General features: G+C 44.2%; 1 protein-coding gene and 1 long non-coding RNA gene across 5 annotated transcripts in view; one reads left to right on the forward strand and one right to left on the reverse strand.

Annotated features, from left to right (window-relative positions):
* The window catches only part of PACRG (parkin coregulated), a 634,469-nt gene that overhangs the window by 501,673 nt on the left and 107,862 nt on the right, over positions 1-24,934 (forward strand). The window lies entirely within an intron of this gene.
* Positions 15,066-18,396, reverse strand: LOC130362405 (uncharacterized). Its single transcript, XR_008891403.1, has 3 exons — positions 18,278-18,396; positions 17,195-17,265; positions 15,066-15,231 (listed from the first exon to the last, which is right to left on the reverse strand). It is a non-coding gene; the product is annotated as an uncharacterized LOC130362405 (long non-coding RNA).

The following is a 24,934-nucleotide window of genomic DNA, read 5'->3' on the forward strand; positions in this document are numbered from 1 at the left end:
ACCACAATGGATTGGTTCAAGGAGCAGTTATTAATTTTACAAAGCATCTCTGGAATGAAATAGAACGGACTATTCAAAGCATGTCAGCACCTCCATCAAATTTTCAGCAAATTCAGGAAGCTGCCCTGACCACATGGACCGATATTCCTTCAGAATGTTTTTATTTCCTAGTGAAGTCCATGCCATGATGAATTGCTTCACTTTTGAAGTCCCTATGTGGTCCAACATGCTATTTGATGGGTGTTTCTAACAAAGTGACCATTCTTTATACATACAGAACATTCATAGAAAATACAGAGAAGTCATTGAAAATTTCTGCCACAGATTTTATTTTAGACTAGCAGAGTTCCCCACATTACCTGGTCTTCCTACCTAAACCTTGTGAGAGTGGAAAAGTAACTATAATGCTCTTGTGCTAATATCTAAACCTCATATCTCATCCCCATCTTTAAGTAGGGCTAAGCTGTGATAAAGAGATTTTAGGTAGAAAATAGCTGGAGGCTTGGCTTTGCAAAGGTGCGGCCTGTGTGAGAGGGAGTTGTTTACAAGTTGGACGCCTACATTCGCCTGTAGATGTGAGGCTAAGTCGTGATGAAGAGATTGTGGTTATAGGATGTGTGATGTGGGTGTGCCGGGTAAAAAGGAGAGAGATTTTGTCACAACTTGGGCACAGGTTTTACCCTGTGAAATTGGCGCTGAAATGCTACTTTTGTCAGCACAGTGAGTGTGCTATGGATTTGAAAATCCTCGGCATTCTTTGATTTCCATGCAGAATTTTTCTGCTACATGTGGATGGGGTTTTCAGAACCCATCAACTTGGATTATACTGTAAATAGCTCCGGCTTTACAATGCAGAATCTGCACCGTAAATCAGTAGTAAATCTGTAGGGTCTGGACTCCTAATACCGAGATTTCTAGGATTTCATCTGCTTTTTTAGACCGTAAAATTACTTTTGAAGCAACATGATTTTTCTATCGTCCGCTAAGCACTTGAGTGATGTTGACACATTTTAACTGTAAAACAGTCCAGAAATGATAAGCATGGTTTAAACTACAGCTTAATTCATTAGGTTGTCTTGTTTAACATAGCTTCTGAAACCTGCATTTCAATGAGACAAAGAAATGAAAAATCCATTGAATAAGTGCACTTTGTGATTGCTCTCAAGTGCTTTGTGTGACAAAATAGGTTAAGAATATTCCAGTAACCATTAGAGATGCCAAGGGCACATCCATCTGATACAGACACTGGGATATTTTAAGCATTTGTGACAATGTTTTAATTTGACATATTTATATTTTTTGCCAAATCGTGTTTTATTGTCTGACACTCTATTCCTCTGTTTTGTAAAATACTGCACAAATGACTACAACAGTATAACAAAAACAGCAAGATGTTTGAACAAGAGGTTAGAGTAGACAGCTTAACATTATTTGCATGTTTTAAATATCATTTGCATATATTAAGAGTGCCTGATTGAAGATATACCCCTAGGTTTATTTTTGTTAGTTATTGCATGAAAGGTTCAAACAAAAATTTGAAATATCTTAAAACCCACAGAAGAAGCCGACCTGGCCCCAGGTATGCAAATTATTTACTACCAAGTGACTTACAAAGGCAACGCAATTGCTTTGTATCGCAATAAATTGTCATGGGAAGGAAATGTTTTAATAGCTCTGGGGCCACAACCAAACAAGCCATGGAATAACCTTGAGCTTCAAATGTCAAGATTGTGAGCTCAGGGCTGTTCATATATGTGTTACATTTTTATAAGCGCACGAATGCTTTCAAAGCATGCTACAAATACCACGGCCAGCAACAAGGCGTTTCCAAGTGCGCTTGTAGATTGATTGATATATTCTAAGATATTAACCTCTTGAGGAGCCGAGAGATGGACTTAATCTAGAGCCTGTTGAGGTTCTGTATCCGAACATCTCTCTTTCACACGAGATATGTAATTTAATAGCTAGTGATGCCAGAAATTGCTGTTGAGTTAACACAGCTCTGTAAAAAAACAAAACTGTACCCTATACATATATATATATATATATATATATATATATATATATATATATACATACATATATAGTACATTTGAGTAGCCGTATTAGTCCAGTGATGCAGATGCATTGATTTGCATATATATATATATATATGTGTGTGTGTGTGTGTACCGTATATACTCGAGTATAAGCCAAGTTTTTCAGCACAATTTCTCGTGCTGAAAACACCCCCCTCGGCTTATACTTGAACTCTCTGCCCTCAGTGGTCTTCAACCTGTGGACCTCCAGATGTTTCAAAACTACAACTCCCAGCAAGCCCGGGCTGTCGATGTTCACGGGTGGGCCTCTTCTCCGCGCTTCGCGCCCGGAATAATGACGTTGCTTTGACGACGACGCACAGGGACGTTGCGTCCCTGTGCATCGTCGTCAAGGCAATGTCATCATTCCGGGGCCGGGCGCGAAGCGCGGAGAAGAGGCCCACCTGGTGAACATGGACAGCCCGGAATGACTATCCCTCCCCACCGGACGGTCCTGCAGCATAGATGGCCCGTCCAGCTCACCCGAACATCCCGCCGAGCGGAGGTGAGTACAAAACTAAAGGGGGGAGGGGGGGCTGGATGATGACGATGGCCCGGGCAATGGTCTTCAACCTGCGGACCTCCAGATGTTTCAAAACTACAACTCCCAGCAGATGGCTGTCCGGGCATGCTGGGAGTTGTAGTTTTGAAACATCTGGAGGTCCGCAGGTTGAAGACCACTGTTAAATCAGACATTAACAACCGGTGATGATGAAGGGGGTGGTGTGGGATGATGACAGGGTAATGATGAAGGGGGGGATGATGAAGGGGGATGATGACAGGGTAGTGATGAAGGGGGGGATGATGAAGGGGGGATGATGAACGGGGGGATGATTACAGGGTAATGATGAGGGGGGGATGATGACAGAGTAATGATGAAGGGGGGGATGATGACAGGGTAATGATGAGGGGGGGATGATGACAGAGTAATGATGAAGGGGGGGATGATGACAGGTAATGATGATGAGGGTGTTAATGACGGGGGTCTGGATAATGACAGGGGGAATGATGTTTTCCCACCCTAGGCTTATACTCGAGTCAATAACTTTTCCTGGGTTTTTGGGGTGAAATTAGGGGCCTCGGCTTATACTCGAGTATATACGATATATGTATATATATATATATATATATATATATATATATATATAAAATTATAATTTTATAGTTATGTTCACAATGTAAAGCCTTTGCCCAATAGTGTAGTACCATTTGTATAGGAAATTTAAATTGCTTGTCCCACACACCAATTTCTTTAACTGTGGCATTTTTACCTGGCCTCATTGCTGTTGCCTAGCAACCTGATAGGTCTTTTGTTTAGAGTGAACGATTTGTTTTTCTTGATGCCATTTTTTCCTCCATATATGCGTGCTACAGTGAATTGACACAATGAATTATGTATGTTAATGAAATGTCAGGTTTAAAAAAAAAAAGTGTTTGCGACGCAGGAATGTTTGCAGTAGTCTTATTTCAGAAAAGTTACATACTATACCTGTGTAGATTTTTGGTATGAAAAAGCAAAATCACTGCATTAATATTAACAGCCTTTGGCTGTCCGGGCATGCTGGGAGTTGTAGTGTTGCAACAGCTGGAGGCTCACTGGTTGGGAAACACTCTATATAGTAAATAGATTTTGTGTTATGCATGAAATATAAAGGGGCAAATTTATCAAGCATTTTACATGTCTTTTGGTGCAGAAAACAGACACAAATTGGTTTTGCGACTTTATGTGAGACATTTTGTCCTGAACTGATTTTTCCCAAAGTCCCTTACTTGAACGATTTCGCCCTTTGACTGTGCAGAGGTTGTGAAGTTATCACGTGCGGCTTTTCTCCAAATGTCGCAAACCTATATCAGCAATCTTTTCACTTACAAAACTTGCATACAACAACTTCACAGAATAAAAAATCCCACACAGGTGCACGTGCGCCAAATTTAGCACACTTTTGATAAATTTGGCGCACATACACATAACTTCAGCCTGGTAAGTTTTACCGCAAAACAAACAGTGATAAATCTCCCCCAAAGTTTATAAATGTAGGTAAATAGAAGCCCAGATGCTTTACTTTGTGTTAGGCTGCATTCACATCTCGTTTTTACACTACGGCTGCCGGATCCGGCTGTGGGAGGGGCAAGCCGGGCTCTCCCGTACCCCGGCCGGACCAGCGCTGAACCCCATTCACTTTAATGAACCGACCAGAGTCAAACGGTGACTCCGGTCGGCTCATTTTTGACCCGTATCCAGTTTTGTGACCGTACCTAAAACCGTACTATGGCTGCCGGATCCGGCTGTGGGAGGGGCAAATTGGGCGCTCCCGTACCCCAGCCAGATCCAGCAGCCGTAGTGTAAAAACGAGATGTGAATGGATCCTTAGGGAATAACAAAATGTTTTTTGTGTCATTTTCTTAACTCGCACACCTGATACGTTGTGTCAGTGTATCAAACATTTTATTCATATACAGATGCTCTCTTAGGTAGTACAATTATAGGACACAAAACACAGCTAAGAATGAAAGCTTTACCGTGCTGCGCCACTTTACAGATCCATTCATGTTGTAGGAGGATGCTGTTATTCAGTTACTCAACATATTGCTGTATGCCACACATTTGGCCTAGAATGTCACATGACAAATTGTATTAAAATAGGAAATATAATAGTGGTGCAGAGTATGAGTCTATACATGCATTCCTTTTCTCTGCACGTATGCAATGGAGATTATGGCCCAGATTTATCAAAATGTCTGGCTTTGCCCTTATCAAACAATCACAGCTTTCATATATTAAAGGGGACTCCACTGGAAAACATTTTTTTTTTAATCAAGTGGTACCAGAAAGTTAAACAGATTTGTAAATTACTACTATTAAAAAATCTTAATCCTTCCAGTACTTATCAGCTGCTGTATGACCCACAGGAAGTTATTTTCTTTTAGAATTTCCTTTCTGTCTGACCACAGTGCTCTCTGCTGACACCTCTGTCCATGTCAAGAACTGTCCAGAGCAAGAGAGTATTTCTATGAGGATTTGCTCCTACTCTGGACAGTTTCTAAAATAGACAGAGGTGTCAGCAGAGAGCACTGTGGTCAGGCAGAAAAGAAATTTAAAAAGAAAAGAACTTCCTGTGGATCATACAGCAGCTGATTAGTACTGGAAGGATTAAGATTTTTTAATAGAAGTAATTTACAAATCTGTTTAACTTTCCGGCACCAGTTGATTTAAATAAAAAAATGTTTTCCAGTGGAGTACCCCTTTAATATGCTCTGGTAAAATGAAAGCTGAGCGGTGGTTGGTTGCTTTGGACCGTTTTTTTTTTGTCTCAGACTGATTAATAAATCTGGACTATTGTTATATAGACAAAAGGAGAGACATTGCCAATAGCAACCAATAAGGTTCCAGCTCTTAATTAAATAAAAGCACAACCTGGCTGATCACTATCAGTCGTAAGGCTGGTTTCATCTGTAGTATTCTGGTCAGTGATTGGTTCTGACTTTGTCACTTATTTGAGCCAGTTTTCTAGTCAACACCAGGACTAGGTACAAGCGACAGAAAAAGGTGCAGTGATCTATTGAAGCCATGGCCTGTTATTCTGGCTGCGCATGCGCAGTAAATGTGTTGCCAGTGAGGACTCTGCTCCAATACTTGTTATGTGATGGCACATGCACAGGTTCTTAGCTTGGCTCGGCGCCAATGCTCTGCCTGTTTGCCAAGCTGCAGGAGGGTGAAGATACAATGCACAGGGGCATTACGGACCTAGGGCAAAGCAGACCATAGACCACACTGCAAACTTGTCTTCTTTAACCTCTTGTTCAAACATTTAGCATTTTTACCTTATATAACATCATATGATGTTTTAGATCTCTCCTGAAAACTAAAGAATATATTTTATTACTGTTATGTAGTTAAAATGATGGCATACCCAGGCAATGACCTGCATCAATGCCACCATCACATCAATAAGGCTTAAGGCAGTACAGCAGAATATGTGCAGACTTTACTGATTGCTCTACAATAAGATGAATAGGTAAACAGTTCTCCATTGTATTGTTTGTGTGTTTGCATGGTCACATATATCAGCAAATCTGCAAAAGATAAATGTGATACATTAGCTAGGAGGACCAGCATAGGCATATATAGCATGGGTGACTGTAGCTTCATAGGAAAAGCTCTGGATATTTTCACAAAGCATCCATGTCACATCCTGAGCATGCTGCTGACAGTATGACGCACTGTTCATCAGGCTGAGAATATGCAGCGCTTCTATGATATTGTCATGTAAGAGAGATAGTGAGGTCTACAGATATACCTAGAGAGATATATGGCCTGTGTGCAGGAACTGAAATGAGAGATGTTATATCGTAGTCACTTGTGTGTTGAAGGGCTTTCATTTATCCAGATTTAAATATGGCCATCACCCTAGACTATCATTCTTCTTAGAGGGAGTGGTAATCATAAAAAAAAATCCTTTTGACATTGAGGGAAGATACTGGATTTTTGTATTAATCTTTATCTTTACATTATATTTTATGACTCCCAGAAAAATGCAATGACAACATTTGAAAGTACAGCAATAATACAAAACAAAATAAGTTAATGAAGATATCATATAATTCAATATTTAGACTGTATTTACACCAGTGCAGACACATTTTTATTATTCATTTGTTTTTTAATGTTATACTATGTTTCAATCCAGGGGACAAAAGTACTTTATTCAATCTATCCCTAATCTGTATGGGCTTTCCAAATGTTGCCAAACGCAGCACTCGGCAATGTACAGAAAACCTATAGAGATTGTGCGCATGCATAGCCTGCTCCGTGGACTTGGAGCATTCTGGATAACCCCACTGATATGCAAGTTTTAGCACAAATCTTACTGGTTTATGTAGAACATCAAAGCAACATCTGTGTGATCTTAAAAAGGCTTGAAAAGCCACTTAAAAAAGCAGCTCACAATAGTTTAACCCCTTCAGGACGGAGCCCATTTTGGCCTTAAGGACCGGAGCGTTTTTTGCACATCTGACCACTGTCATTTTAAACATTAATAACTCTGGAATGCTTTTAGTTATCATTCTGATTCCGAGATTGTTTTTTCGTGACATATTCTACTTTAACATAGTGGTAAATTTTTGTCGATACTTGCATCCTTTCTTGGTGAAAAATCCGTAAATTTTATGAATTGTAAGGAAAATGGATATTACGAATACATTTTTTTTATTCACATATACAATATGTCTACTTTATGTTTGCATCATAAAATTGACGTGTTTTTACTTTTGGAAGACACCAGAGGGCTTCAACGGTCAGCAGCAATTTTCCGATTTTTCACAAAATTTTCAAACTCAGTATTTTTCAGGGACCAGTTCAGGTTTGAAGTGGATTTGAAGGGTCTTCATATTAGAAATACCCCATAAATGACCCCATTATAAAAACTACACCCCCAAAGTATTCAAAATGACATTCAGTCAGCGTTTTAACCCTTTAGGTGTTTCACAGGAATAGCAGCAAAGTGAAGGAGGAAATTCACAATCTTCATTTTTTACACTCACATGTTCTTGTAGACCCAATTTTTGAATTTTTACAAGGGGTAAAAGGAGAACATTTTTACTTGTATTTGTAGCCCAATTTCTCTCGAGTAAGGACATACCTCATATGTCTATGTAAAGTGTTCAGCGGGCGCAGTAGAGGGCTCAGAAGGGAAGGAGCGACAAGGGGATTTTGGAGAGTACGTTTTTCTGAAATGGTTTTTGGGGGGCATGTTACCTTTAGGAAGCCCTTATGGTGCCAGAACAGCAAAAAAAAAACACATGGCATACCATTTTGGAAACTAGACCCCTCGGGGAATGTAACGGGATAATGGGATAATGTAATGGGATAAAGTGAACCTTAATACCCCACAGGTGTTTCACGACTTTTGCAAATGTAAAAAAAAAAAAAAAAATTTTACCTAAAATGCTTGTTTTCCCAAAAATTTTTTATTTTTAAAAAGGGTAATAGCAGAAAATACCCCTAAAAATTTGAAGCCCAATTTCTCCCGATTCAGAAAACACCCCATATGGGGGTGAAAAGTGCTCTGCTGGCGCACTACAGGTCTCAGAAGAGAAGGAGTCACATTTGTCTTTTTGAACGCAAATTTTTCTCTGGGGGCATGCCGCATTTAGTAAGCCCCTATGGTGCCAGGACAGCAAAAAAAAAACCCACATGGCATACCATTTTGGAAACTAGACCCCTCGGGAACGTAACAAGGGGTTAAGTGAACCTTTATACCCCACAGGTGTTTCACGACTTTTGCATATGTAAAAAAGGGTAAAAGCAGAAAATACCCCCCAAAATTTGTAACACAATTTCTCCCGAGTACGGCGATACCCCATATGTAACCCTAAACTGTTGCCTTGAAATACGACAGGGCTCCAAAGTGAGAGCGCCATGCGCATTTGAGGCCTAAATTAGGGATTGCATAGGGGTGGACATAGGGGTATTCTACGCCAGTGATTCCCAAACAGGGTGCCTCCAGCTGTTGCAAAACTCCCAGCATGCCTGGACAGTCAACGGCTGTCCGACAATACTGGGAGTTGTTTTGCAACAGCTGGAGGCTCCGTTCTGGAAACAGTGGCGTACCAGACGTTTTTCATTTTTATTGGGGAGGGGAGGGGGGCTGTGTAGGGGTATGTGTATATGTAGTGTTTTTTACTTTTTATTTTATTTTTTGCGTTAGTGTAGTGTAGTGTTTTTAGGGTACAGTCGCACGGGCGGGGGTTCACAGTAGTTTCTCGCTGGCAATTTGAGCTGCAGCAGAAAGTTTGCGGCAGCTCAAATTTGCAGCCAGATACTTACTGTAATCCTCCGCCCATGTGAGTATACCCTGTACGTTCACATTGGGGGGGGACATCCAGCTGTTGCATAACTACAACTCCCAGCATGCCCGTTGGCTGTCGGTGACTGCTGAGAGTTGCAGTTTTTCAACAACTGTAGGCACACTGGTTATGTATCACTGAGTTTGTGACCTAACTCAGTGTTTCACAACCAGTGTGCCTCCAGCTGTTGCAAAACTACAACTCCCAGCATGTACGGTGCATGGTGTACGGTGACTGCTGAGAGTTGTAGTTTGCAACAGCTGGTGGCACACCGGTCGTGAAACACTGAGTTAGGTAAAAAAAAACTCTGAGTTTCACAACCAGTGTGCCTTCAGCTGTTGCAAAACTACAACTCTCAGCAGTCACCGACAGCCAACGGGCATGCTGGGAGTTGTAGTTATGCAACCAGCAGATGCACCACTACAACTCCCAGCATGCACTTTAGCTGTTTGTGCAAGCTGGGAGTTGTAGTTATACAACAGCTGAAGGTACACTTTTCCATAGAAAGAATGTGCCTCCAGCTGTTGCAAAACCATAAGTCCCAGCATGCCCATAAGGGAATGCTGGGAGTTGTGGTGGTCTGCCTCCTGCTGTTGCATAACTACAGCTACCAGCATGCCCTTTTTGCATGCTGGGAGCTGTTGCTAAGCAACAGCAGGAGGCTGTCACTCACCTCCAACGATCCAGACGCTGCAGGTCAGTCCCGCCGCCGCAGCTGCTCCTGGGGCCCCGATCCCAACAGGGGCGCCGAGGATCGGGGTCCCCAGCACCCGGGGTGCACGTCCCGCACCCGCTCACGTCCTCCAGAAGAGGGGCGGAGCGGGTGCGGGAGTGACACCCGCAGCAGGCGCCCTGATTGGTCGGCCGGTAATCCGGCCGACGAATCAGGGCGATCGTGAGGTGGCACCAGTGCCACCTCACCCCTGCAGGCTCTGGCTGTTCGGGGCCGTCAGAGACGGCCCCGAACAGCCAGTAATTCCGGGTCATCGGGTCACTGGAGACCCGATTGACCCGGAATCGCCGCAGATCGCTGGACTGAATTGTCCAGCGATCTGCGGCGATCGCCGACATGGGGAGGCATAATGACCCCCCTGGGCGATATGCCGGGATGCCTGCTGAACGATTTCAGCAGGCATCCGGCTCCGGTCCCCAACCGGCTAGCGGTGGGGGCCGGAATTCCCACTGGCGTATGCATACGCCCTCGGTCCTTAAGGACTCGGGATGCAGGGCGTATCCATAAAATAATAAAAGAAACTATTCAATACAGTGGTCCCTCAATATACGATGGTAATCCGTTCCAAACGGACCATCGTTTGTTGAAACCATCGCATGTTTAGTGGTCCGCAGGTTGTGGACCACTGTTAGAGGAAGTTGTACCAGTGGCGTTGCTAGGGTTGGTGTCACCCGGTGCGGTAGAAAATGGTGTCACCCCCATACCTCCCCCCTCCCCCCAGTAAGTTTTTAGCCTGTTGTGACAGACACCACTGTTGTAGCGCATTGTGAGAAATTCCAGTATAATAATCAGATATACCAGTTGCCACAGAATAGGAAAGTGTTAAATAAGTTTTCACCATTTAAATATACACCTCCCAGAATTACTTAAAGGGGTACTCCACTGGAAAACATTTACTTTTATATCAACTGGTGCCAGAAAGTTAAACAGATTTTTAAATTACTTCTATTTAAAATCTTAATACTTACAGTACTTATAAGCTGGTGTATGCTCCACAGGAAGTTGTGTAGTTCTTTCCAATCTGACCACAGTGCTATTTGCTGACACCTCTGTCCATGTCAGGAACTGTCCAGAGCAGGATAGGTTTGCTATGGGGATTTGCTCCTACTATGGACAGTTCTTGACATGGACAGAGGTGTCAGCACAGAGCACTGTGGTAAGACAGAAAAGAAATTAAAAAAGAAAATAACTTCCTGTGAATCGCTTATACAGCAGCTAATAAGTACTGGAAGGATTAAGATTTTTAAATAGAAGTAATTTACAAATCTGTTTAACTTTGTAGCACCAGTTGATTAAAAAAAAATGTTTTCCAGTAGAGTACCCCTTTGAGCAGTGGTGAGGTTATGCTGGGAGTTGTAGTTTCACTGACCATAACTGTAGAACTGACAAGCGACTACAGCTCTGATAGGACATAGTGAGGAGAATGTACAATGATATCAGTGACTACAGGTGACGTCTTCTCTATAGTGAGGAGAATACACAATGATATCAGTGACTACAGGTGACGTCTTCTCTATAGTGAGGAGAATACACAATGATATCAGTGATTACAGGTGACGTCTTCTCTATAGTGAGGAGAATACACAATGATATCAGTGACTACAGGTGACGTCTTCTCTATAGTGAGGAGAATACAGAATAATATCAGTGACTACAGGTGACGTCTTCTCTATAGTCTTCCCTTATCTAATTCAGATGGTACATACCGCCTGGTCCAGCTAAAACTTCTGTCTGCAGAATGTGACGCCCAGACGTCTCCTCACTATGTCAGCGCATTCTCATCCTCTATATGAAAACAAGTATTATTATAAACCTGCCAGACACTATATCCTCTAAATATAATACTACAATACACTATACTCTTTGATTATAAACCTTCCATACACCTTACCCACTGAAAATAATACTACCACATACTGTACATTCTGAATATAATACCATCACATACTGTACCCTCTGAATATAAATCTGCCACATACTGTACCCCTGAATACTATCACATACTGTACCCTCTGAATATAATACCAACACATACTGTACACTCTGAATATATTACTACCACCCACTGCGCCCTTTGAATATAATACTTAGAGATGAGCAAACTACAGTAAATTCAACTCGTCACAAACTTCTCGGCTCGGCAGTTGATGGCTTTTCCTGCATAAATTAGTTCAGCTTTCAGGTGCTCCCGTGGGCTGGAAAAGGTGGATATTGTCCTAGGAGAATCTTTCCTATGAATGTATCCACCTTTTCCAGCCCACCGGAGCACCTGAAGGCTGAACTAATTTACGCAGGATAAGTCATCAACTGCTGAGCCGAGAAGTTTGTGACGAATCGAATTTACTGTAAGTTCGCTCATCTCTAATAATACTACCACAAACTGCGCCCTCTGAATATAACGTTGCCATACAGTGCACCCTCTGAATATAATACCACAACCGCAGTAACACCCCTCAACATCCGTTAGCTGATGCTATTACCACGGGAGGGGGGTATTGGTGGTGTTGCTAGTGGATGATCGGGGTGCTACTACTGGGGGGGGGGTGTTGCTGAAGGATGATGAGGGTGCTACTGGCCATCCCCCCTGGCAGTATCACCCCCATCATCCATCGGCAGGATCATCCTCCTGGCAGGAGCACCGCCATCATCCACCATTAGGATCTGCTGATGGAGGTGCTGCTGCTGCTGGGGGGGGGGGGGGTAGTTGCTGGTGGATGATGAGGGTGCTACTGCCAGGGGGGGAGCATTAGGTAGGCAGCAGTTCCCCCACATTAGGTAGGTAGCAGTTTCCCCACTTTAGGTAGCATCTTTTCCCCACATTAGGCAGCATATATTCCCCACATTTGGTACCAGTTTCCCCACATTAGGTAGGTACCAGTTACCCCACATTAGGTAGCAATTTCCCCACATTAGGTAGCACAGATTCCCCACATTAGGTAGCAGTTTCCCCACATTCAGTAGGTACCAGTTACCCCACATTAGGTAGCAATTTCCCCACATTAGGTAGCACAGATTCCCCACATTAGGTAGCATAGACTCCGCACCTTAGGTAGCATAGACTCCGCACATTAGGTAGCATAGACTCCGCACATTAGGTAGCATAGACTCCCCACATTAGGTAGCATAGACTCCCCACATTAGGTAGCATAGACTCCCCACATTAGGTAGCATAGACTCCCCACATTAGGTGCATAGACTCCCCACATTAGGCCGCAGGTTCCCCACAATGCGTCAAAGTCTCCCCCCCCCCCCACACACACACACACAAAAAAAAAACACATACAACACAGAGAGACACACACACAAATACACAGTCAGAGAGACACACACTCACAGACAGACACACAGAGTCACACACACACAGAGTCACACACAGTCACACAAACACACAGTCACACACAGACACACAGAGTCACACACACACAAACAAACATAGATAGAGAAAGACACACACACTCACCCATCCAGCGCAGCGATCCTTCTCACCGGGCGCAATGCGAGTGACGTAACTGACGTCCCCCTGCGCGGCCATGCGGTGTGACGTCAGTCCGGCGCAGACGTGGGAGCGGAGGCCGGGCACAGTACTGGTGAAGGTGAGGGGGGGGGGGGGGCGTGATGACGGACGGGCGCACTGAAAGGGGGGGGGGTGGGGGGTTTTGACAGATGGGAGGCCGGTCGGGCACATAGGGGGGTGTCAGTGTAGCTGGGGAGGGGGTGGGTGCTGCGGAGCGTCTTGGTGTCACCCCATTAGGTTGGTGTCACCCGGTGCGGGCCGCACCCCCCGCACCCGGGTCGCAACGCCACTGAGTTGTACTCACCTGTCCCCGTCGCTCCGAACCGTCACCGCTGCCCTGGATGTCGCCCTCCATCGCTGTCGCCACGTCCCCGGGGTGTCCTCGACGCTCCGGCAAGGCCTCTGCTTCCCCAGCATCCTCGCTCTCCGTCGCCGCCATCACGTCGCTACGCACGCCGCTCCTATTGGATGACGGGACGGCGTGCGCAGTGACATGATGACGTCGATGGAGAACGCCGACGATGCAGAGGATCCTGAAGAGGACGCGCCGGAGCCCCTAGGACAGGTAAGAGACATCACCGGAGCTCACGGGGCACTGTAAACGGCTATCCGGTGGTAACTGAAGCAGTCAGCGCTGCCGGATAGCCATTTAAGCGATGGCCCCGACATACAAAAGCATCGTATGTTGATGCTGCCTTCAACATGCAATAGCGTCTGAGAGGCCATCACATGTTGAAATTATCGTATGTCGGGGCCATCGTAGGTCGAGGGGTCACTGTATATCAATCCCCTGCTGCTCCCATTTAGAGCAGGAGAGGTTCACTGTGGGTATTTGCTCCTTCTCTGGAGAGTTCCTGACATGGACAGAGGTGGCAGCAGAGAGCACTGTGGTCAAACTGGAAAGAACTACACAATGTCCTCTGTAGTATACAGCATCTGATAAGTACTGGAAGAATTTTTAATAGATCTTACAAATCTGTAGAACTTTCTGGCACCAGGTGATTTGTAAACATTTTTCCATTCAGAGTCTCTTTTTAACACAGACATGTAACCTCTGCAGACAGCCACTAGTTGTATCTAGTCACTGTGGCAGCCTGTGATTGGCTGCAGGAGTTACATGTCCCTGTTCCCGGGGTCAGGAAGTACAGAGACCGGGAGCACCTGGAAGCATCATAATAAAATGACAAGGTGATTTTTTTTATTATTTCACACCATTTTAGGCCAAAGGGAAAATACAGACCTCCACATATGTGACCTTACCATTCATTGGGGGAGATTTATCAAAGGATTTAAACAGTTTTTTCCCATCTAAATTCGTCACACAGAAAGTCGCAGTCTAAATATGTGCAACTTTTCTGCGACTTTTGCTTTAGAGGATTTTTAGAACATGATGCATTCTAGTCTTTTTTAGACGGAAAAATGCATTGGGGATAAATTTATCAAAAGCGACTTTTCAGCGACAAGTCGCATCGGCTGAAAGTACGCCGAAATGTCAGACCACACTGGAGCAGGTTTAAATACAGTCTAAAGTATAGATCCCGAAGTCCGTGTGCAGAATTTATCAAGAGCCGTGTGACTTTTGATTAATTAGGCGCATAATAGACCAGCCTAGCCCTCTGTAGTTTGGTCTATATTGATGCGCGACATAGACAGCTTTGATAAATCTCCCCCATTGAGTTTATAGCACTGTATTCCATTTTAGATTTATTTATTTTGAAATTTGCAATGTGCAAGCAAGCAAATAACCAATTACTTAAGTCTACACGCTAAAAACTAATTTGAAAAATATAATTCTCAGTTCATATTATTATTAAACCTATTCATGTGATTTCTTTAAACTGCATACAATAAACTGAAAGGCTCTTTCATCTGTGGTAATCTACAAACTTCATTGTATTTCCATAGCAATAGAAGCATGGAGTGACACAGGGAAATTTATTGCCTGAAGATTTATTTTCATAAAGAAAGAACTGTTAGGAAGCTGTGAAAGTATTGCTGAATATGGGTTCATGATGCTATCCACAATCGTGTATTCTCAGAAACTGATCCTTGATATATATCTTTGGAAGAAAAAAAACATACTGTTAATCATATTTTCTAAGGGAAATTTTGTCACCATAAATATTGTCATCAAGATCACTTTGTAAGAGAAACCGGAGTATTTTACTGCTGTGAAATTCCTAAGGATATGTAGATGAAATCTAAGATCTAAATGATATATAACTAGTTTGTATTCACAAATATGTATGAAAGCCAATTAGATTTAAACCAAATATATTATTTTTCCCCAAATATCGGAAGGATGCTGCCGGGACACCCAAAAAGTTTACATGGATGAGGTTGGGTTTTCACTTGACAGTTTTTTGAAAAATTTTCTCTGCAGTTTTTAAGCCAAAGCCAAAAGGGGTTTCAAATGGAATGGGAAATTTTAAAATGGACTAATACTTATCTTCCTGTAGGATCTACTTCTGGCTTTGATCAAAAAACTTCCAAGTACAAGCCAAGTCTTAAATCACCTGCAACTGCTGCCCTTCTCTGACATCTGACCAGATTCCTAGTCACTGTCTTTCCAAGTCAACATCCAGTGTCAATACCACAGTTTATCCTTCTTTACGTCTTTTAAGATGCTGAGGTGGAGAGACATGTATGCAAAGCCAAGCATACTTGCTATTGTCAGCTCTTCCTCTATCTCCGTAGTTAGCATGCTGTTATCTTCTACCCTGCTGACTGACTGCTTCTCTGATATCATGTGCTGTTTCCAAGAATTCAGGCCTAACCCTAAATAAATTATATTTCCTAAATAAATCAGACCCCCTAAATAAACCGATCACACCTAGACTCCCTAACCTAAACCAAATCAGACCACAGCAAAAAAAAAAAAAAATGAAAACTTAAGACCACAGGCCATTTACCATTAAAGGGGTTCTCCGATGCTTAAACATCTTATCCCCTATCCAAAGGATAGGGGATAAGATGCCTGATCGTGGGAGTCCCGCCGCTGGGGACCCCCGGGATCATGCACGCAGCACCCCGTTTGTAATCAGTCCCCGGAGCGTGTTCGTTCCGGGACTGATTACCGACGACTACAGGGCGGGCGGCGTGTGACGTCACGCCTCCGCCCCCGTGTGACGTCATGCTTCGCCCCTCAATGCAAGCCTACGGGAGGGGGCGTGATAGCTATCACGCCCCCTCCCGTAGGCTTGCATTGCGGGGACTGATTACAAACGGGTGCCGCGTGCCTGATCCCGGGGGTCCCCAGCGGCGGGACTCCCGCGATCAGGCATCTTATCCCCTATCCTTCGGATAGGGGATAAGATGTTTAAGCACCCCTTTAAGACCTGCCTCTGGCCGGCATTAGGACCTTGTGCACACTAATGTAAATGACCCAGTGCAGTAAGAGTACTTACATTGCCCAGACAGGAGTGGAGAGGGTGCTGGTGGTGGCTTTATGTACTGGATTTGAGATGCATGATGCCAATGAAATCTGATAAATTATGGTCCATATAAAAAATGTTCATAGTTGACCTATTGGAAACACTCCTTCACTCCTAGATGCATATTGCATTGGTTCATGAAATAAATAGCATTAAGCAATTTATGCTTGAGGTAAAAGTGGCATCTTCCTTATTTTACTAAAGCATGAAGAGCCCACTTCACTGCCTGGAATGTCAGTAAAAAAAAAATCCACATTTACTGCAGCAATGAATTGTCGGTGGGGGTTGAGGAAGGGTATGCAGCAGTAGCAGTATCTGTTTGTGATTTTCTGTGTGACACTTATGCTGCCTTGTGTCTTGGACCTTTCTATCTTTTAGCCAATATTTCCGAGCCTTGGATGATATTTGGTTGCATAAATGCAACGGCTTCTACACTTCTGCTTCTGTAGTACATGATAAACATATTACTTTTCTTTGCAATATTTATGACCAATGATACCTTACCCACATACACATAGCTGGTCTCCGTATTCTGCAGGTTGCTCTTGGAAACAGAGCAACCTGTCAGACAAGTGACCTAAGAACTTACCTCTAACTGTGTATCTATCCTCAGATGTCCAACAATGCACTGCTCTGTGAAATCAACTATCCTGTAGAATTCTAGATAGATACATGATATTGTGCAACATAAAATCAGTACAATTTAATGCAAGAATGTTATTTACCAACTTTTGAACATTGTGGGGGAAATTTGTCATTCCCTGCACCAGTACAGATTGGCAAGTTTTTACACAACCTGTGTTTTTGTGCACATTTTTGTGTAAAGAGGGAGTTTTCACAACATTTTTGTGAACAAAAATGTACTAGAACACAGCAAGTACAGTGGGGAGGTGCCTAAAACGTAACTTTTAATAATGTATGTAAAAAACACCACGTTGTGCTCAAATCCAAACCCAAAATAATAATAAATATTGAAACTGACTGGGTTTTTCTGGTGTTTTGTTGCCAAGTTGGTTGTAAGAATCAGACAGTATAAGGGTCCAATATAACACCTATAAGTAATGATTGAGATTGCTAGGATGTTGTTGCCCCTAGCAACCAGCCAACAGTACAAACTGATAATGGTAATGTGCTCAAATTAGGTCTATCTGAATACTCATCAACAGTTGTCGTCCCTCACCATGGCTCTTATCCATTAGCAGTGTGGCTACTCAATTACCGGGATGTCGTTATCCCTGGCAACCGGCCAACAATACAATCAAAGGATGATAATATGCCCTTATTAGGGTCTATTTCTTCACTCCCACTCAATAATATAGCTCTCGACATGTTTCTTCCACAGTTATGTGGCGTCCTCAGGAGAGACCTACTAAATTGCCACCAATTTATCAAGTATATTAACCATTATACAAAGTATATAGATAGTGAGGTTAATTTCCACAAATCACAATATATTGCAACTGAGCACCAATGAGACTTGATCCAGCACGAATTTTTCGTTTTCTCCTGCAATAAAAAAAATATACCATACATAATGTCAGTATGCAAACTTAGTCTTGAAATAAGATTCTGGTGTATATTGAATCACAGTTTACTCACAGTTCTGAGATAATGTTTACCTATAGGGAAAAGAAACATATGCACAAGGACCTGTGAGTATTGTATTCCAAACCTTAAATGGAGAACAGAATGCTAAGCAGTGCTTTCGATTCCATGCCTGGTCAGGACCCCACAGACGGAGCGCAACCTGCAGTGGCGGGGAGACGTTTAGTTTCAGCGGCTTCCTGCGCTTCCGTGCCCGGGATCCTGGCGCCTGACATCATATCCGGTCGCTAGGCTGTGATGTCACTATGCCACACCCACCAGTGATGCTGCGGCTGGGCAGGCCAGTAACTAGAAAGCGGCCACTGTTGCTGGCCATCTTTAGAAAAACATGTGATTTCGGCCAGTAAATTTGAACGCCCCATACAGGTTCTGTGATAAGAGGCTGCATTGTAACCATAATTTCTGCTTGATTACAACAAATGACAACACATAGATCTCATATATGTCATAAAAAAGAAATGTCCGGCAGGTAAGTATATACTCCAAAGTCTAAATAAATAAGTGCCCCCATATCTCAGCACACATCTGTGTATCCAGCGTGCCGCCCCCGCATGCCTCAGGACTGCAACCCTATATGTATCCCAATTTATCAGATGGATACTAGGTCCCTAAATCTTTGTGGGCAAAGATGAACTTGCAAAAAAATAAATCTGCAATTTTGTTATTTTGCAGGGAATGATAAATTCCCCCCTATAGTTTGATCTGTATAATTTCCCATCAGTATTTAAAACTATTGAGAGGGAACATTCTGACTCTTCGGTACTTCGGAGGAAAGAAAACATTTTTTTAAATCAACTAGTGCCGGAAAGTTAAACAGATTTGTAAATTATAAAAAAGGAATGTGCTGCTCACAAAAAATTAGTCTAGGTGTATATATGGTACAGTACTTACACCAAAAGAAGTACAATGAAATTTATGAAAAGAGAAAAAAATATAATACCGTCACCTCAAGACTAATACCAGATAGACTAATACATGATAAATGTAAACAGAGATAAAAATAGAGAACCGTGCTTCAAATTGATGATCATAGCAAAGAATACATTTATTAAAACAAAATGCAATATATAAAAATATATACCGGTATATATATAAAAAGCCTCCTTACACAGGGCCCTTGTGGGGAGGCAAATAGTATATAAAATATAATAAACAAATATACAGCTCTATACGGATATCAGGAAAATCATTAATCCGGCATCTGTTAGTCCGAAGGTTATCACAGTCCGCAATTGTAATGCATGTAGATGGATATATATTTAATGTTCCATATGTGGGTAGCCGTATCAGAAATATATATTTACCAGCTGATGGTATTCGAAGTGTCAGAGTCGTCCAATATACATAAATGTCATAGACCCCATATGCTGTACTGGGTGCTGAGATTTGTAAATTACTTCTATTTAAAAATATTTCTCCAGTACTTATCAGCTGCTGTATGCTCCAGTGAAAGTCGTATAGCTCTTCCCAGTCTGACCACAGTGCTTTCTGCTGAGACCTCTGTCCGTGTCAAGGAGAGGTTTGTCCAGAGCAGGAGAGGTTTGCTATGGGAATTCACTCATGCCCTGTACAGTCTTGACATGGACAGAGGAGGCAGCAGAGAGCACTGTGGACAGACTGGAAAGAATTACACAAGTTTCTCTGATAAGTACTGGAAGGCTTAAAGGAGATATCCAGTGGTGAACAACTTATCCCCTATCCTAAGGATAGGGGATAAGTTGCAGATTGCGGGAGGTCGGACCGCTGGAGCCCCGACAGCCCGTGGGAAGGGGCGTGTCGACCTCCGCACGAAGCAGCGGCCGACGCCCCCTCAATACAACTCTATGGCAGAGCCGGAGCGCTGCTTTCGGCAATCTCCGGCTCTGCAATAGAGATGTATTGAGGGGGCGTGTCTGCCGCCGCTTCGTGCGGTGGTCGACACCCGCTATCTGGCCGGAGAGCCTGGCCCCCGTACAGAGAGATCGCTGGGGGCCCCAGCGGTCGGACCCCCCGCGATCTCAAACTTATCAACTATGCTTAGGATAGGGGATAAGTTTTTCACCACTGGACTACCCCTTTAAAGGGGTTATCCACCATAAGGTGATTTTAGTACGTACCTGGCAGACAATAATGGACATGCTAAGGAAGGATCTGCGCTTGTCTTGTGGCTAAATGGCTATGTTGTGAAATAACCATAATACAGTGGCTAGCGTTTTGTGAACTGGTATTTTCTTTTTTTTACTACAAATCCCACAATTCCATTTCCCTCCCTCCCACATATCAGCCACCCCACCCATTGAAACATAAATGAGCTGCATCCATTCAAATCAGTGTGGTTTTCAATCAGGGTGCCTACAGCTGTTGCATTAGTTGCAGATTGATCTACAAATCTGCAAATTTTCTACCACCAGTTGATTAGGTTTTTTTTTTTTTTTTACCCCTTTAACAAATTACAGACTAAATATGATGCTCAGAGACAAAAGAATTTACCATAAAAGGGTGTTCCAAGATTTTATCTACTGTCTGATATCCAGGAATAGCCTGATCTTCAATACACAACACCACTACACATGTATGGACATTGCCGTATCAGAGACTGCCTCTTTGTCATGCTGATCACTAGGTGTCTCTAGGTTGGACCCCTACCACCTTTAGGTTTCAGTAATCCATGTAAAGTCACAAAAATCCATGGAACAGACAGACTGCTGACTGCTTTTATTTCTATAACTGTAAATATATATTCTATAATTATACTACGGACACAGATAAGATAACAGTAGAATTAAGCATTTCTCCTATAAAATAGTATTTATTTTCTTGTAAGGCTCGGAGTCACTGGTAGCGCATGTTTCAGCAGCTACTGATTACAGCTTCCTCACTGCCCTCATTCATCATTTCTTATCTGAAGTCTAGTGAATTGAGAAGATCCAGAGGCAAGCTTCAATACATGACTGCCACCCAGGATTTCTTGACTTGGAAAACCATTACATGATACAACACTACACCCCTGACAGGGTTAGGGAGATAATGAAGTGTTAAGTGGAGTCCCACATTTCTCCAGTGATACTTTCCCAAATAGAAGAAACATTAGATTCATTTTCTTACAGTTTTTATTAACTTTCTTACAATGTTCAGGTTTTTTATTATTAAAATATAGCTGGAAAGTAAAAATAAAATCATAAAATCTAAGAGCTATGATCACCTTATTGAGTTTAACTTTTTCCTGCACAGCTATAGATTACAATTAATTAACTTGGACATAATCTACATGGTGGGTGACAGAGGCCATATAATATGTATAATCTCAGTATAATGGTACATTCACATATACAGTCATGGCCGTAAATGTAGGTACCCCTGAAATTTTCTACAAAATAAAGTATTTCTCACAGAAATGGATTGCAGTAACTCATGTTTCTCTATCGGCTCCATTGGGGGACACAGACCTTGGGTATATGCTGTTGTTGCTAGGAGACTTGACACTAAGGAAATCAAAAAAAGTAATCTCCTCCCAGCAGGATATACCCGCCTACAGAGCCTGAGGTAATCAGTTTAAGCTTAGTGTTGCAGGAGATGGTCACTAGTCTGGGGGTCTAACATTTTTTATTTTTCCAGAATAGGGACGTTTAGTTTTTCTTATTCCCTTTTATTTTCCTTTTTTCAGGTGGGGTCTCAGGAACATAGCATTCACTGTTTCCCCATTTGCGATTGAGGGGGCACAGACATCGTGGATGTACTGTCAACCCCCTCTCGCCAATGGCCAGCGCCTGGGGTTGTACCTTATGGATCCGGGTCCCCCACTTTTCCCTGCTCGTCTCTCTTTTCAAGCCCGGCATGAGGCAGCTGACTAAAAGCTGGCTAAAGACTTCATGACTGAAGACTTCATTAGGTGAGTTCTTCAGATTGAGGTGAGTATCCCCCTCCCACCTTTTTTTATTTCAGGTGTCGGGGGCTTGCAACCTCTGGAGACCCCCTGTTTTGGTCCCACTCCTTTTAATTATTTCTAGTTGGGGTCCCTATTGGCAAGGGCTCCCTAACACTATTGGGGTAACTCAGGGGGCTAGAGTCAGACTGTACTTTTTTTATTCACTTGGTCAGTCTTTCTTTATTCAGCAGCCGGGGCTGCCTTCTCTCTCTGGATTTTTTCTTCTGTGCTCCGGCCACGTCGTGTGCGACATGGCTGGGGCGCAGTTTACTTTCGTTTTCGCAGCGTCTTGCTGCGCCGGCACTGTCTCTGACTCAGAAGACCACGCAGACATGGCCTATACGGTGGACTCATTGGTTTCGGCCATAAGAGACACCTTTCACCTAGAGGAACCAGGAACTTCGGACGCTGTCCCAGAAGTTTCCTTTCATCGTGCCTGTCCGGCACCCAAGATGTTCAGCTCCCATGCTGAATTTGAATCCTTGCTGGAGTCTGCCAGGAGGCACCCTGACAAGAGGTTTCAAGAAAAAAAGAAGGTTCAAGCGCGTTATCCCTTTGCTAAGGACCTCATTGCCCGGTAGACTTCAGCTCCTACGGTGGACCCACCAGTCTCCTGTCTATCTAAAACTACTACCCTACCTTTGTCCGATGCTGCATCTTTTAAAGATCAAGCGGACAAAAGGGTGGAGACCTTGGCTAAATTTGCCTTTGAGGCTGCGGGTTCATCTCTTCTCCCTGCCTTTGCCTCTGCCTGGGTTTCCAGGGCCATTACGGTCTGGGTTTCCAGACTCCGTAATGGCATTTCTTCTGGGGCTTCCTCGGAAGAACTGGCCGACTAGGTTCTCCTGCTTTCTAAAGCGGGAGATTTTCTTTGTTCTGCTTCCATGCAGTCTGCCCGCTGTGCTGCTTTTGCCATGGGTAACCTTTTGGCTCTCCGTAGATCCGCGTGCGATGCGGACGCAGCCTCTAAAAAGTCTCTCACTGAGCTTCCTTTTACTGGCTCTCGGCTTTTTGGTAAGCGCCTAGATGAGATCATCTCGGGAGCCACGGGAGGGAAGAGTTCCTTATTACCTCAAAATAAGGCCCGTAGTACTACCTCCCGACGTAAATCTACCTCCTTTCGGTCTTTTCAGACCTTCGGGGTCACGAAGGGGACCAGGCAGGCGCCCTCTCAGGACAAAAAGGCTCCCTTCTTCCAAACTCGCCCATCCTGGAAATCGGATAACCGTTCGGGCCGCTTTGCGCCCAAGGCAGGTACCCGCAAACCCACCTCTGCCTGAAGGGACGCCCCCCACCCGTGGATTTTTCTCGGGTGGGAGGTCGTCTATTGCTCTTCCGGGACATCTGGACCACACATGTGCAGGACTCCTGGGTCAGAGATGTGGTTTCCAACGGTTACCGTATCGAGTTTGCCTCTCTTCCAAAGGATCGTTTTTTCCTTTCCCGAGCTCCGCGATCTCCCTCTCTGGCAAAGGCCTTTCGGGGTGCGCTTCAGTCCCTCATCATTCAGGGGGTCATTGTTCCGGTTCCTCCCAGGGAACGCTTTCGAGGTTTTTATTCCAACCTTTTTGTAGTTCCCAAGAAAGGGGGTTCAGTACGCCCCATATTAGATCTAAAGCTCCTCAATCGGCATCTCCTCCTGCGCCACTTCCGCATGGAGTCTCTCCGTTTGGTTGTGGCGACCATGAATCAGGGGAAGTTTCTTTCCTCATTGGACATCAGGGAGGCACTACCTCCATGTCCCGATTTTACCGGAACACCAGCGGTTCCTCCGCTTTGCTGTTCTGGAGGGACATTTCCAGTTTGTGGCTCTCCCCTTCGGCCTAGCCCCTTTAACTCGTGATTCTATCCCGGTGGGACAGGTCTCTATTGTCCCTCGATCGCAAGTTTGTACTTCCTCGGACATCTCGCAGTTCCCTTCTGTGGTGGATCCACTCCCCCCTGCTTCTTCGGGGCACTCCTTCCTGCCCCTCCATTGGCTGGTTGTCACGACGGATGCCAGCCTTTCGGATTGGGGGGTGTCTTCCGAGACCGGACATTCCAGGGCCTTTGGTCTCCCAGAGAGACACTCTTCCCGATCAACATCTTGGAGCTGAGGGCAATCTACCTTTGCCTGTTACATTGGGAGATCCTTCTCCAGGGCCGCCCAGTTCGTGTCCAATCGGACAACTCCACTGCGGTGGCATACATCAATCGCCAGGGCGGCACCCGCAGTTTGGCAGCGATGGCCGAAGTTTCCAAGATCCTTCGCTGGGTGGAACTCAGGGTTCCGGACATCTCAGCAATTCACATCCCGGGCGTAAACAGTTGGGAAGCGGACTTCCTACGCCGGTCCTCTCCCGACCCCGGCGAGTGGTCCCTTCATCCGGAGGTATTTGCAGAGATCTGCGGCCTCTGGGGAACTCCAGATATGGACCACTTTGCATCCCGCCACAGTCAGAAGGTTCCCCTCTTTGTGTCGAAGTCCTGGGACCCCCGTGCTCTGGCAGCGGATGCACTGGTGATTCCTTGGTCGGGGTTCTCCCTACCTTATCTGTTTCCCCCTCTTCCTCTCCTTCCCAGGGTCCTGAGGAAGCTCAAAGCGGAGGGCATTCCCGCCATTCTTGTGGCTCCAGATTGGCCTTCGTCCAGACCTTCTCTCTCAGGGTCCCCTGTGCCACCCCAATTTACAGTCGCTGCATTTGGTGACGTGGCGGTTGAGACCGCGGTACTAAGGGCCTTCTCAACACAGGTGATTCGCACCATGCTCAAGGCATGCAAGCCCTCTTCCGCGAGGATTTACAACCGTACCTGGCGGTCTTATTTTCGTTGGTGTGAATC

The sequence above is a fragment of the Hyla sarda genome, chromosome 3, assembly GCF_029499605.1.
Source record: "Hyla sarda isolate aHylSar1 chromosome 3, aHylSar1.hap1, whole genome shotgun sequence".
In the NCBI taxonomy this organism is placed as follows: domain Eukaryota; kingdom Metazoa; phylum Chordata; class Amphibia; order Anura; family Hylidae; genus Hyla; species Hyla sarda.